Below are 14,945 nucleotides of genomic sequence, written 5' to 3' on the forward strand. Positions count from 1 at the left end.
ACGTTATTGGGGTCCACCGCGTAGAAACAGATACTTCGGTGTATCTCGTCCATGCTCACCACATAGCCAAAATGAAACAAGTCCCATGAAACAACGAGCTATTGGAAACAGAAAGGTGAAAGGTAGAATGGCTTCAACTGTCATTGCTGGATGCCACTGAGCCGCAGCACGGCCGGCTGAGGCTGGTTTCTGTAGTGAAGTGGTCATCACGCTCGCCTTACACGCGAAAGGTGCCCGTTTCGAAAGTGGGCAGAAACTGCTTTGTTCTTCAACTGCGGACCTTTACATGGTCAGGAACGGAGCTTTCTTGCTTGCTTTCCCATCTGCAAACCTGCCTTCGAATTTGCTTGAACAAATGTGCTCTCGTAGTGAAATGTAATGCAACTCCATTTAATTACTGTGCAAAGCATTGTAAAGTTTTTCTCCAACCTGGTTCTGTTCATATGCCATTCCGTTTGAGAGTGTAGTTACCGCCTTCTGATCCTTTCACGAAAAGCAGTACCGCATTTGCATTCCTTGCGCAGGCGGCCCGGTTCAAAGACAGGGAAGAAGCTGATGCGCTGGTGTCACAGCGCACCACGGATTCCTGAACTAGTCTGTCTGTCAAATGTACCCCAAAGTCGTCTCTGAAAGACCTCATTTGGAAGCTGTCTGTCGTTATTCAACGTGCGAGAGTTGGCACCAGAGGTCCTGAATCATGTTTTGGAGCAGTTCGCACGTTAGTGGCTCATTCAATCAGCAACGCAATGAAAGAAATTACACTCTCAGAGGAACCTCTGGACTTGTGCTTTCATAGCGTCGCTAGTATTAAGGTGCGCCACGTGATCTAAGCCACGTCGGAACTGAAACGGAGGAATCGACAGAGAGGCTACAGAATGATATCGCATCCATTTGGTTTTCTTTAAATCACTGAGGAGCAGGAAAATGTACACGGGGAGGGCGAGTGGGGAAGTGAGGCAGTTCCAGCTCTGGTGAAATTCCTTCTTTGTGATTCACTCAGCAACCAGAGACGTGAGGGTGACTCAGGCGTGAGAGCTCTTCACATCGAGAACAAAAAGCACTCATGGGCAGTTAGCACCTCGTCTGGAGTGGGGGTGGGGTGAGGTAATTACCTTTTGACTTCTGTTACTATGTTCAGAAACTGCATTTTAGATTGAGGTGAACACAAACTGCATTTCTCATAAACACCATGGAATTTAGCAAAATTTATTGAGTCGCTTCTCCTCGATTCCCACACAGGTTTCCAACTCAGTTGGTATCCATGAGGCTCATGTCCAGGACTGAGCATCTCTGCAGCAAATTGCACGGTTAAGGTAAAAGGCAAGGAAAGTGGCATCTCGAACTGGCTCTGAGGACAGAGCATCCTCACAATGTGATCTGTCGTTCTCGGATTGTAATGCTACCTCCGGTTTTAGGGTGGAGAACATTCTTTGGGACTCTTATTCTGCAAAACAGACACAGTGACTGTAACTCTGCTGCACGGTATGATGTGGAACACGGCCTGCTCAGCTTTGTGCATTTTCCCTGTAGTCCGGTGTGTTTCGTGTTCCGTGTAAACGTGAAAGGTGTCCTGTTTCGAGCAATGGGTGAAATCATTTAGCAAAGCAAGAATCGAAATTGCAGTAATGTCAAGCAGCTCATGGTAATTTGACCAAATCATAACTGATCATATGTTCTCACGCACTCACAGATACATTTGTAGCTGAAAAGAGTCTGAGACGATAGATTGATTTTTGTCTGGATTGATGGGCTATCATGATCTGCTGCGAAATTGATATTGTAGACGGGCACATCCCAGCAGCTGTGCGAGTCGGAGAGGGGTCGTGGACCCCTTTTCACCTGACTTTGCATGTGTTGTTATGCAGGAGCACAATTGGAAGTGCAAGAAAATGGGCAGCCCCGGCGGATGGTAGTGTGGCCGAGCGGTCTAAGGCGCTGGATTAAGGCTCCAGTCTCGACAGAGGCGTGGGTTGGAATCCCACCGCTGCCATTTCTGCTGATCAACTCCAACGACGCCGCTTGTTCAAATGCGGTTTCGACCCCTACTGCATTTCTGTTTGAAACAGAAGAAAAATGAGTTTGCTTCCTGTGGAATTAACTGTGGTGTGGTAAAGTGCCGAATTTTCCGAAGTGTCTGTGCTGTCATGATCGTGTTCGCCTCCCGCGCGGAAAATCGCACGCAGCTCTACTGTTGCTTCACGTTCCAGGCAAGTTGAGATTTTACTGGAACCGAATGGAGACTGTTATTTCATCGCTGTTGTGAAACAAAGTCCTACGGTGACTCGACTCGTCGTTATTTGGTTTTCTGGCCAATGAGAAAATCGTTCCAATGAATTTCGATGTCATTTGTTATTGAATTTCTCCCATTTACTTCATCTCCGTCCTGGACACATCCGAAGGGAAAGGTAATCTAATCGCGACTGTGATTGGTGAAATTCACTTTTTATGGCCCACTCTTATTATGTTCTTTCTTTCTCTCTTTTCAGCATTGTCTCGGAAGTGGTGGTGCACTCAGTCTCCAGTATGTTTGAAAGAGTAGTTTGGAATTGCCCTGTTGTTAGTTGTGAGATTACTTTATGGCTCATGCCCCCGGACTGTCTCACATTTAGCATTCATGCTCGCTGTGTCTAAAACTGCATTTGGTTTGCCAGTTTTGTTTGTGTTCCGTGTTAAATGCTTCCGAACAGACGAAATGATTGTGCCACAGACTGCGACGGCAAGCTCCGCTAAAAAGTAATCCTTTAAAGCCGGTGTAAGCAACACAACGTTATTGGGGTCCACCGCGTAGAAACAGATACTTCGGTGTATCTCGTCCATGCTCACCACATAGCCAAAATGAAACAAGTCCCATGAAACAACGAGCTATTGGAAACAGAAAGGTGAAAGGTAGAATGGCTTCAACTGTCATTGCTGGATGCCACTGAGCCGCAGCACGGCCGGCTGAGGCTGGTTTCTGTAGTGAAGTGGTCATCACGCTCGCCTTACACGCGAAAGGTGCCCGTTTCGAAAGTGGGCAGAAACTGCTTTGTTCTTCAACTGCGGACCTTTACATGGTCAGGAACGGAGCTTTCTTGCTTGCTTTCCCATCTGCAAACCTGCCTTCGAATATGCTTGAACAAATGTGCTCTCGTAGTGAAATGTAATGCAACTCCATTTAATTACTGTGCAAAGCATTGTAAAGTTTTTCTCCAACCTGGTTCTGTTCATATGCCATTCCGTTTGAGAGTGTAGTTACCGCCTTCTGATCCTTTCACGAAAAGCAGTACCGCATTTGCATTCCTTGCGCAGGCGGCCCGGTTCAAAGACAGGGAAGAAGCTGATGCGCTGGTGTCACAGCGCACCACGGATTCCTGAACTAGTCTGTCTGTCAAATGTACCCCAAAGTCGTCTCTGAAAGACCTCATTTGGAAGCTGTCTGTCGTTATTCAACGTGCGAGAGTTGGCACCAGAGGTCCTGAATCATGTTTTGGAGCAGTTCGCACGTTAGTGGCTCATTCAATCAGCAACGCAATGAAAGAAATTACACTCTCAGAGGAACCTCTGGACTTGTGCTTTCATAGCGTCGCTAGTATTAAGGTGCGCCACGTGATCTAAGCCACGTCGGAACTGAAACGGAGGAATCGACAGAGAGGCTACAGAATGATATCGCATCCATTTGGTTTTCTTTAAATCACTGAGGAGCAGGAAAATGTACACGGGGAGGGCGAGTGGGGAAGTGAGGCAGTTCCAGCTCTGGTGAAATTCCTTCTTTGTGATTCACTCAGCAACCAGAGACGTGAGGGTGACTCAGGCGTGAGAGCTCTTCACATCGAGAACAAAAAGCACTCATGGGCAGTTAGCACCTCTTCTGGAGTGGGAGTGGGGTGAGGTAATTACCTTTTGACTTCTGTTACTATGTTCAGAAACTGCATTTTAGATTGAGGTGAACACAAACTGCAATTCTCATAAACACCATGGAATTTAGCAAAATTTATTGAGTCGCTTCTCCTCGATTCCCACACAGGTTTCCAACTCAGTTGGTATCCATGAGGCTCATGTCCAGGACTGAGCATCTCTGCAGCAAATTGCACGGTTAAGGTAAAAGGCAAGGAAAGTGGCATCTCGAACTGGCTCTGAGGACAGAGCATCCTCACAATGTGATCTGTCGTTCTCGGATTGTAATGCTACCTCCGGTTTTAGGGTGGAGAACATTCTTTGGGACTCTTATTCTGCAAAACAGACACAGTGACTGTAACTCTGCTGCACGGTATGATGTGGAACACGGCCTGCTCAGCTTTGTGCATTTTCCCTGTAGTCCGGTGTGTTTCGTGTTCCGTGTAAACGTGTAAGGTGTCCTGTTTCGAGCAATGGGTGAAATCATTTAGCAAAGCAAGAATCGAAATTGCAGTAATGTCAAGCAGCTCATGGTAATTTGACCAAATCATAACTGATCATATGTTCTCACGCACTCACAGATACATTTGTAGCTGAAAAGAGTCTGAGACGATAGATTGATTTTTGTCTGGATTGATGGGCTATCATGATCTGCTGCGAAATTGATATTGTAGACGGGCACATCCCAGCAGCTGTGCGAGTCGGAGAGGGGTCGTGGACCCCTTTTCACCTGACTTTGCATGTGTTGTTATGCAGGAGCACAATTGGAAGTGCAAGAAAATGGGCAGCCCCGGCGGGTGGTAGTGTGGCCGAGCGGTCTAAGGCGCTGGATTAAGGCTCCAGTCTCGACAGAGGCGTGGGTTCGAGTCCCACCGCTGCCATTTCTGCTGATCAACTCCAACGACGCCGCTTGTTCAAATGCGGTTTCGACCCCTACTGCATTTCTGTTTGAAACAGAAGAAAAATGAGTTTGCTTCCTGTGGAATTAACTGTGGTGTGGTAAAGTGCCGAATTTTCCGAAGTGTCTGTGCTGTCATGATCGTGTTCGCCTCCCGCGCGGAAAATCGCACGCAGCTCTACTGTTGCTTCACGTTCCAGGCAAGTTGAGATTTTACTGGAACCGAATGGAGACTGTTATTTCATCGCTGTTGTGAAACAAAGTCCTACGGTGACTCGACTCGTCGTTATTTGGTTTTCTGGCCAATGAGAAAATCGTTCCAATGAATTTCGATGTCATTTGTTATTGAATTTCTCCCATTTACTTCATCTCCGTCCTGGACACATCCGAAGGGAAAGGTAATCTAATCGCGACTGTGATTGGTGAAATTCACTTTTTATGGCCCACTCTTATTATGTTCTTTCTTTCTCTCTTTTCAGCATTGTCTCGGAAGTGGTGGTGCACTCAGTCTCCAGTATGTTTGAAAGAGTAGTTTGGAATTGCCCTGTTGTTAGTTGTGAGATTACTTTATGGCTCATGCCCCCGGACTGTCTCACATTTAGCATTCATGCTCGCTGTGTCTAAAACTGCATTTGGTTTGCCAGTTTTGTTTGTGTTCCGTGTTAAATGCTTCCGAACAGACGAAATGATTGTGCCACAGACTGCGACGGCAAGCTCCGCTAAAAAGTAATCCTTTAAAGCCGGTGTAAGCAACACAACGTTATTGGGGTCCACCGCGTAGAAACAGATACTTCGGTGTATCTCGTCCATGCTCACCACATAGCCAAAATGAAACAAGTCCCATGAAACAACGAGCTATTGGAAACAGAAAGGTGAAAGATAGAATGGCTTCAACTGTCATTGCTGGATGCCACTGAGCCGCAGCACGGCCGGCTGAGGCTGGTTTCTGTAGTGAAGTGGTCATCACGCTCGCCTTACACGCGAAAGGTGCCCGTTTCGAAAGTGGGCAGAAACTGCTTTGTTCTTCAACTGCGGACCTTTACATGGTCAGGAACGGAGCTTTCTTGCTTGCTTTCCCATCTGCAAACCTGCCTTCGAATATGCTTGAACAAATGTGCTCTCGTAGTGAAATGTAATGCAACTCCATTTAATTACTGTGCAAAGCATTGTAAAGTTTTTCTCCAACCTGGTTCTGTTCATATGCCATTCCGTTTGAGAGTGTAGTTACCGCCTTCTGATCCTTTCACGAAAAGCAGTACCGCATTTGCATTCCTTGCGCAGGCGGCCCGGTTCAAAGACAGGGAAGAAGCTGATGCGCTGGTGTCACAGCGCACCACGGATTCCTGAACTAGTCTGTCTGTCAAATGTACCCCAAAGTCGTCTCTGAAAGACCTCATTTGGAAGCTGTCTGTCGTTATTCAACGTGCGAGAGTTGGCACCAGAGGTCCTGAATCATGTTTTGGAGCAGTTCGCACGTTAGTGGCTCATTCAATCAGCAACGCAATGAAAGAAATTACACTCTCAGAGGAACCTCTGGACTTGTGCTTTCATAGCGTCGCTAGTATTAAGGTGCGCCACGTGATCTAAGCCACGTCGGAACTGAAACGGAGGAATCGACAGAGAGGCTACAGAATGATATCGCATCCATTTGGTTTTCTTTAAATCACTGAGGAGCAGGAAAATGTACACGGGGAGGGCGAGTCGGGAAGTGAGGCAGTTCCAGCTCTGGTGAAATTCCTTCTTTGTGATTCACTCAGCAACCAGAGACGTGAGGGTGACTCAGGCGTGAGAGCTCTTCACATCGAGAACAAAAAGCACTCATGGGCAGTTAGCACCTCTTCTGGAGTGGGAGTGGGGTGAGGTAATTACCTTTTGACTTCTGTTACTATGTTCAGAAACTGCATTTTAGATTGAGGTGAACACAAACTGCAATTCTCATAAACACCATGGAATTTAGCAAAATTTATTGAGTCGCTTCTCCTCGATTCCCACACAGGTTTCCAACTCAGTTGGTATCCATGAGGCTCATGTCCAGGACTGAGCATCTCTGCAGCAAATTGCACGGTTAAGGTAAAAGGCAAGGAAAGTGGCATCTCGAACTGGCTCTGAGGACAGAGCATCCTCACAATGTGATCTGTCGTTCTCGGATTGTAATGCTACCTCCGGTTTTAGGGTGGAGAACATTCTTTGGGACTCTTATTCTGCAAAACAGACACAGTGACTGTAACTCTGCTGCACGGTATGATGTGGAACACGGCCTGCTCAGCTTTGTGCATTTTCCCTGTAGTCCGGTGTGTTTCGTGTTCCGTGTAAACGTGAAAGGTGTCCTGTTTCGAGCAATGGGTGAAATCATTTAGCAAAGCAAGAATCGAAATTGCAGTAATGTCAAGCAGCTCATGGTAATTTGACCAAATCATAACTGATCATATGTTCTCACGCACTCACAGATACATTTGTAGCTGAAAAGAGTCTGAGACGATAGATTGATTTTTGTCTGGATTGATGGGCTATCATGATCTGCTGCGAAATTGATATTGTAGACGGGCACATCCCAGCAGCTGTGCGAGTCGGAGAGGGGTCGTGGACCCCTTTTCACCTGACTTTGCATGTGTTGTTATGCAGGAGCACAATTGGAAGTGCAAGAAAATGGGCGGCGCCGGCGGCTGGTAGTGTGGCCGAGCGGTCTAAGGCGCTGGATTAAGGCTCCAGTCTCGACAGATGCGTGGGTTCGAATCCCACCGCTGCCATTTCTGCTGATCAACTCCAACGACGCCGCTTGTTCAAATGCGGTTTCGACCCCTACTGCATTTCTGTTTGAAACAGAAGAAAAATGAGTTTGCTTCCTGTGGAATTAACTGTGGTGTGGTAAAGTGCCGAATTTTCCGAAGTGTCTGTGCTGTCATGATCGTGTTCGCCTCCCGCGCGGAAAATCGCACGCAGCTCTACTGTTGCTTCACGTTCCAGGCAAGTTGAGATTTTACTGGAACCGAATGGAGACTGTTATTTCATCGCTGTTGTGAAACAAAGTCCTACGGTGACTCGACTCGTCGTTATTTGGTTTTCTGGCCAATGAGAAAATCGTTCCAATGAATTTCGATGTCATTTGTTATTGAATTTCTCCCATTTACTTCATCTCCGTCCTGGACACATCCGAAGGGAAAGGTAATCTAATCGCGACTGTGATTGGTGAAATTCACTTTTTATGGCCCACTCTTATTATGTTCTTTCTTTCTCTCTTTTCAGCATTGTCTCGGAAGTGGTGGTGCACTCAGTCTCCAGTATGTTTGAAAGAGTAGTTTGGAATTGCCCTGTTGTTAGTTGTGAGATTACTTTATGGCTCATGCCCCCGGACTGTCTCACATTTAGCATTCATGCTCGCTGTGTCTAAAACTGCATTTGGTTTGCCAGTTTTGTTTGTGTTCCGTGTTAAATGCTTCCGAACAGACGAAATGATTGTGCCACAGACTGCGACGGCAAGCTCCGCTAAAAAGTAATCCTTTAAAGCCGGTGTAAGCAACACAACGTTATTGGGGTCCACCGCGTAGAAACAGATACTTCGGTGTATCTCGTCCATGCTCACCACATAGCCAAAATGAAACAAGTCCCATGAAACAACGAGCTATTGGAAACAGAAAGGTGAAAGATAGAATGGCTTCAACTGTCATTGCTGGATGCCACTGAGCCGCAGCACGGCCGGCTGAGGCTGGTTTCTGTAGTGAAGTGGTCATCACGCTCGCCTTACACGCGAAAGGTGCCCGTTTCGAAAGTGGGCAGAAACTGCTTTGTTCTTCAACTGCGGACCTTTACATGGTCAGGAACGGAGCTTTCTTGCTTGCTTTCCCATCTGCAAACCTGCCTTCGAATATGCTTGAACAAATGTGCTCTCGTAGTGAAATGTAATGCAACTCCATTTAATTACTGTGCAAAGCATTGTAAAGTTTTTCTCCAACCTGGTTCTGTTCATATGCCATTCCGTTTGAGAGTGTAGTTACCGCCTTCTGATCCTTTCACGAAAAGCAGTACCGCATTTGCATTCCTTGCGCAGGCGGCCCGGTTCAAAGACAGGGAAGAAGCTGATGCGCTGGTGTCACAGCGCACCACGGATTCCTGAACTAGTCTGTCTGTCAAATGTACCCCAAAGTCGTCTCTGAAAGACCTCATTTGGAAGCTGTCTGTCGTTATTCAACGTGCGAGAGTTGGCACCAGAGGTCCTGAATCATGTTTTGGAGCAGTTCGCACGTTAGTGGCTCATTCAATCAGCAACGCAATGAAAGAAATTACACTCTCAGAGGAACCTCTGGACTTGTGCTTTCATAGCGTCGCTAGTATTAAGGTGCGCCACGTGATCTAAGCCACGTCGGAACTGAAACGGAGGAATCGACAGAGAGGCTACAGAATGATATCGCATCCATTTGGTTTTCTTTAAATCACTGAGGAGCAGGAAAATGTACACGGGGAGGGCGAGTCGGGAAGTGAGGCAGTTCCAGCTCTGGTGAAATTCCTTCTTTGTGATTCACTCAGCAACCAGAGACGTGAGGGTGACTCAGGCGTGAGAGCTCTTCACATCGAGAACAAAAAGCACTCATGGGCAGTTAGCACCTCTTCTGGAGTGGGAGTGGGGTGAGGTAATTACCTTTTGACTTCTGTTACTATGTTCAGAAACTGCATTTTAGATTGAGGTGAACACAAACTGCAATTCTCATAAACACCATGGAATTTAGCAAAATTTATTGAGTCGCTTCTCCTCGATTCCCACACAGGTTTCCAACTCAGTTGGTATCCATGAGGCTCATGTCCAGGACTGAGCATCTCTGCAGCAAATTGCACGGTTAAGGTAAAAGGCAAGGAAAGTGGCATCTCGAACTGGCTCTGAGGACAGAGCATCCTCACAATGTGATCTGTCGTTCTCGGATTGTAATGCTACCTCCGGTTTTAGGGTGGAGAACATTCTTTGGGACTCTTATTCTGCAAAACAGACACAGTGACTGTAACTCTGCTGCACGGTATGATGTGGAACACGGCCTGCTCAGCTTTGTGCATTTTCCCTGTAGTCCGGTGTGTTTCGTGTTCCGTGTAAACGTGAAAGGTGTCCTGTTTCGAGCAATGGGTGAAATCATTTAGCAAAGCAAGAATCGAAATTGCAGTAATGTCAAGCAGCTCATGGTAATTTGACCAAATCATAACTGATCATATGTTCTCACGCACTCACAGATACATTTGTAGCTGAAAAGAGTCTGAGACGATAGATTGATTTTTGTCTGGATTGATGGGCTATCATGATCTGCTGCGAAATTGATATTGTAGACGGGCACATCCCAGCAGCTGTGCGAGTCGGAGAGGGGTCGTGGACCCCTTTTCACCTGACTTTGCATGTGTTGTTATGCAGGAGCACAATTGGAAGTGCAAGAAAATGGGCGGCGCCGGCGGCTGGTAGTGTGGCCGAGCGGTCTAAGGCGCTGGATTAAGGCTCCAGTCTCGACAGATGCGTGGGTTCGAATCCCACCGCTGCCATTTCTGCTGATCAACTCCAACGACGCCGCTTGTTCAAATGCGGTTTCGACCCCTACTGCATTTCTGTTTGAAACAGAAGAAAAATGAGTTTGCTTCCTGTGGAATTAACTGTGGTGTGGTAAAGTGCCGAATTTTCCGAAGTGTCTGTGCTGTCATGATCGTGTTCGCCTCCCGCGCGGAAAATCGCACGCAGCTCTACTGTTGCTTCACGTTCCAGGCAAGTTGAGATTTTACTGGAACCGAATGGAGACTGTTATTTCATCGCTGTTGTGAAACAAAGTCCTACGGTGACTCGACTCGTCGTTATTTGGTTTTCTGGCCAATGAGAAAATCGTTCCAATGAATTTCGATGTCATTTGTTATTGAATTTCTCCCATTTACTTCATCTCCGTCCTGGACACATCCGAAGGGAAAGGTAATCTAATCGCGACTGTGATTGGTGAAATTCACTTTTTATGGCCCACTCTTATTATGTTCTTTCTTTCTCTCTTTTCAGCATTGTCTCGGAAGTGGTGGTGCACTCAGTCTCCAGTATGTTTGAAAGAGTAGTTTGGAATTGCCCTGTTGTTAGTTGTGAGATTACTTTATGGCTCATGCCCCCGGACTGTCTCACATTTAGCATTCATGCTCGCTGTGTCTAAAACTGCATTTGGTTTGCCAGTTTTGTTTGTGTTCCGTGTTAAATGCTTCCGAACAGACGAAATGATTGTGCCACAGACTGCGACGGCAAGCTCCGCTAAAAAGTAATCCTTTAAAGCCGGTGTAAGCAACACAACGTTATTGGGGTCCACCGCGTAGAAACAGATACTTCGGTGTATCTCGTCCATGCTCACCACATAGCCAAAATGAAACAAGTCCCATGAAACAACGAACTATTGGAAACAGAAAGGTGAAAGGTAGAATGGCTTCAACTGTCATTGCTGGATGCCACTGAGCCGCAGCACGGCCGGCTGAGGCTGGTTTCTGTAGTGAAGTGGTCATCACGCTCGCCTTACACGCGAAAGGTGCCCGTTTCGAAAGTGGGCAGAAACTGCTTTGTTCTTCAACTGCGGACCTTTACATGGTCAGGAACGGAGCTTTCTTGCTTGCTTTCCCATCTGCAAACCTGCCTTCGAATTTGCTTGAACAAATGTGCTCTCGTAGTGAAATGTAATGCAACTCCATTTAATTACTGTGCAAAGCATTGTAAAGTTTTTCTCCAACCTGGTTCTGTTCATATGCCATTCCGTTTGAGAGTGTAGTTACCGCCTTCTGATCCTTTCACGAAAAGCAGTACCGCATTTGCATTCCTTGCGCAGGCGGCCCGGTTCAAAGACAGGGAAGAAGCTCATGCGCTGGTGTCACAGCGCACCACGGATTCCTGAACTAGTCTGTCTGTCAAATGTACCCCAAAGTCGTCTCTGAAAGACCTCATTTGGAAGCTGTCTGTCGTTATTCAACGTGCGAGAGTTGGCACCAGAGGTCCTGAATCATGTTTTGGAGCAGTTCGCACGTTAGTGGCTCATTCAATCAGCAACGCAATGAAAGAAATTACACTCTCAGAGGAACCTTTGGACTTGTGCTTTCATAGCGTCGCTAGTATTAAGGTGCGCCACGTGATCTAAGCCACGTCGGAACTGAAACGGAGGAATCGACAGAGATGCTACAGAATGATATCGCATCCATTTGGTTTTCTTTAAATCACTGAGGAGCAGGAAAATGTACACGGGGAGGGCGAGTGGGGAAGTGAGGCAGTTCCAGCTCTGGTGAAATTCCTTCTTTGTGATTCACTCAGCAACCAGAGACGTGAGGGTGACTCAGGCGTGAGAGCTCTTCACATCGAGAACAAAAAGCACTCATGGGCAGTTAGCACCTCGTCTGGAGTGGGGGTGGGGTGAGGTAATTACCTTTTGACTTCTGTTACTATGTTCAGAAACTGCATTTTAGATTGAGGTGAACACAAACTGCATTTCTCATAAACACCATGGAATTTAGCAAAATTTATTGAGTCGCTTCTCCTCGATTCCCACACAGGTTTCCAACTCAGTTGGTATCCATGAGGCTCATGTCCAGGACTGAGCATCTCTGCAGCAAATTGCACGGTTAAGGTAAAAGGCAAGGAAAGTGGCATCTCGAACTGGCTCTGAGGACAGAGCATCCTCACAATGTGATCTGTCGTTCTCGGATTGTAATGCTACCTCCGGTTTTAGGGTGGAGAACATTCTTTGGGACTCTTATTCTGCAAAACAGACACAGTGACTGTAACTCTGCTGCACGGTATGATGTGGAACACGGCCTGCTCAGCTTTGTGCATTTTCCCTGTAGTCCGGTGTGTTTCGTGTTCCGTGTAAACGTGAAAGGTGTCCTGTTTCGAGCAATGGGTGAAATCATTTAGCAAAGCAAGAATCGAAATTGCAGTAATGTCAAGCAGCTCATGGTAATTTGACCAAATCATAACTGATCATATGTTCTCACGCACTCACAGATACATTTGTAGCTGAAAAGAGTCTGAGACGATAGATTGATTTTTGTCTGGATTGATGGGCTATCATGATCTGCTGCGAAATTGATATTGTAGACGGGCACATCCCAGCAGCTGTGCGAGTCGGAGAGGGGTCGTGGACCCCTTTTCACCTGACTTTGCATGTGTTGTTATGCAGGAGCACAATTGGAAGTGCAAGAAAATGGGCAGCCCCGGCGGATGGTAGTGTGGCCGAGCGGTCTAAGGCGCTGGATTAAGGCTCCAGTCTCGACAGAGGCGTGGGTTGGAATCCCACCGCTGCCATTTCTGCTGATCAACTCCAACGACGCCGCTTGTTCAAATGCGGTTTCGACCCCTACTGCATTTCTGTTTGAAACAGAAGAAAAATGAGTTTGCTTCCTGTGGAATTAACTGTGGTGTGGTAAAGTGCCGAATTTTCCGAAGTGTCTGTGCTGTCATGATCGTGTTCGCCTCCCGCGCGGAAAATCGCACGCAGCTCTACTGTTGCTTCACGTTCCAGGCAAGTTGAGATTTTACTGGAACCGAATGGAGACTGTTATTTCATCGCTGTTGTGAAACAAAGTCCTACGGTGACTCGACTCGTCGTTATTTGGTTTTCTGGCCAATGAGAAAATCGTTCCAATGAATTTCGATGTCATTTGTTATTGAATTTCTCCCATTTACTTCATCTCCGTCCTGGACACATCCGAAGGGAAAGGTAATCTAATCGCGACTGTGATTGGTGAAATTCACTTTTTATGGCCCACTCTTATTATGTTCTTTCTTTCTCTCTTTTCAGCATTGTCTCGGAAGTGGTGGTGCACTCAGTCTCCAGTATGTTTGAAAGAGTAGTTTGGAATTGCCCTGTTGTTAGTTGTGAGATTACTTTATGGCTCATGCCCCCGGACTGTCTCACATTTAGCATTCATGCTCGCTGTGTCTAAAACTGCATTTGGTTTGCCAGTTTTGTTTGTGTTCCGTGTTAAATGCTTCCGAACAGACGAAATGATTGTGCCACAGACTGCGACGGCAAGCTCCGCTAAAAAGTAATCCTTTAAAGCCGGTGTAAGCAACACAACGTTATTGGGGTCCACCGCGTAGAAACAGATACTTCGGTGTATCTCGTCCATGCTCACCACATAGCCAAAATGAAACAAGTCCCATGAAACAACGAGCTATTGGAAACAGAAAGGTGAAAGGTAGAATGGCTTCAACTGTCATTGCTGGATGCCACTGAGCCGCAGCACGGCCGGCTGAGGCTGGTTTCTGTAGTGAAGTGGTCATCACGCTCGCCTTACACGCGAAAGGTGCCCGTTTCGAAAGTGGGCAGAAACTGCTTTGTTCTTCAACTGCGGACCTTTACATGGTCAGGAACGGAGCTTTCTTGCTTGCTTTCCCATCTGCAAACCTGCCTTCGAATTTGCTTGAACAAATGTGCTCTCGTAGTGAAATGTAATGCAACTCCATTTAATTACTGTGCAAAGCATTGTAAAGTTTTTCTCCAACCTGGTTCTGTTCATATGCCATTCCGTTTGAGAGTGTAGTTACCGCCTTCTGATCCTTTCACGAAAAGCAGTACCGCATTTGCATTCCTTGCGCAGGCGGCCCGGTTCAAAGACAGGGAAGAAGCTGATGCGCTGGTGTCACAGCGCACCACGGATTCCTGAACTAGTCTGTCTGTCAAATGTACCCCAAAGTCGTCTCTGAAAGACCTCATTTGGAAGCTGTCTGTCGTTATTCAACGTGCGAGAGTTGGCACCAGAGGTCCTGAATCATGTTTTGGAGCAGTTCGCACGTTAGTGGCTCATTCAATCAGCAACGCAATGAAAGAAATTACACTCTCAGAGGAACCTCTGGACTTGTGCTTTCATAGCGTCGCTAGTATTAAGGTGCGCCACGTGATCTAAGCCACGTCGGAACTGAAACGGAGGAATCGACAGAGAGGCTACAGAATGATATCGCATCCATTTGGTTTTCTTTAAATCACTGAGGAGCAGGAAAATGTACACGGGGAGGGCGAGTCGGGAAGTGAGGCAGTTCCAGCTCTGGTGAAATTCCTTCTTTGTGATTCACTCAGCAACCAGAGACGTGAGGGTGACTCAGGCGTGAGAGCTCTTCACATCGAGAACAAAAAGCACTCATGGGCAGTTAGCACCTCTTCTGGAGTGGGAGTGGGGTGAGGTAATTACCTTTTGACTTCTG

The 14,945-nt window shown here is 46.9% G+C and overlaps 1 long non-coding RNA gene across 2 annotated transcripts in view; it reads left to right on the forward strand.

Moving 5' to 3' along the window:
- Positions 1-14,945, forward strand: part of LOC148135658 (uncharacterized) — an 830,866-nt gene that overhangs the window by 729,016 nt on the left and 86,905 nt on the right. The window lies entirely within an intron of this gene.

Source organism: Chiloscyllium plagiosum, unplaced genomic scaffold, assembly GCF_037043375.1.
Source record: "Chiloscyllium plagiosum isolate Xiang-an unplaced genomic scaffold, Cpla_swu_hap1 HiC_scaffold_49, whole genome shotgun sequence".
Lineage (NCBI taxonomy): Eukaryota > Metazoa > Chordata > Chondrichthyes > Orectolobiformes > Hemiscylliidae > Chiloscyllium > Chiloscyllium plagiosum.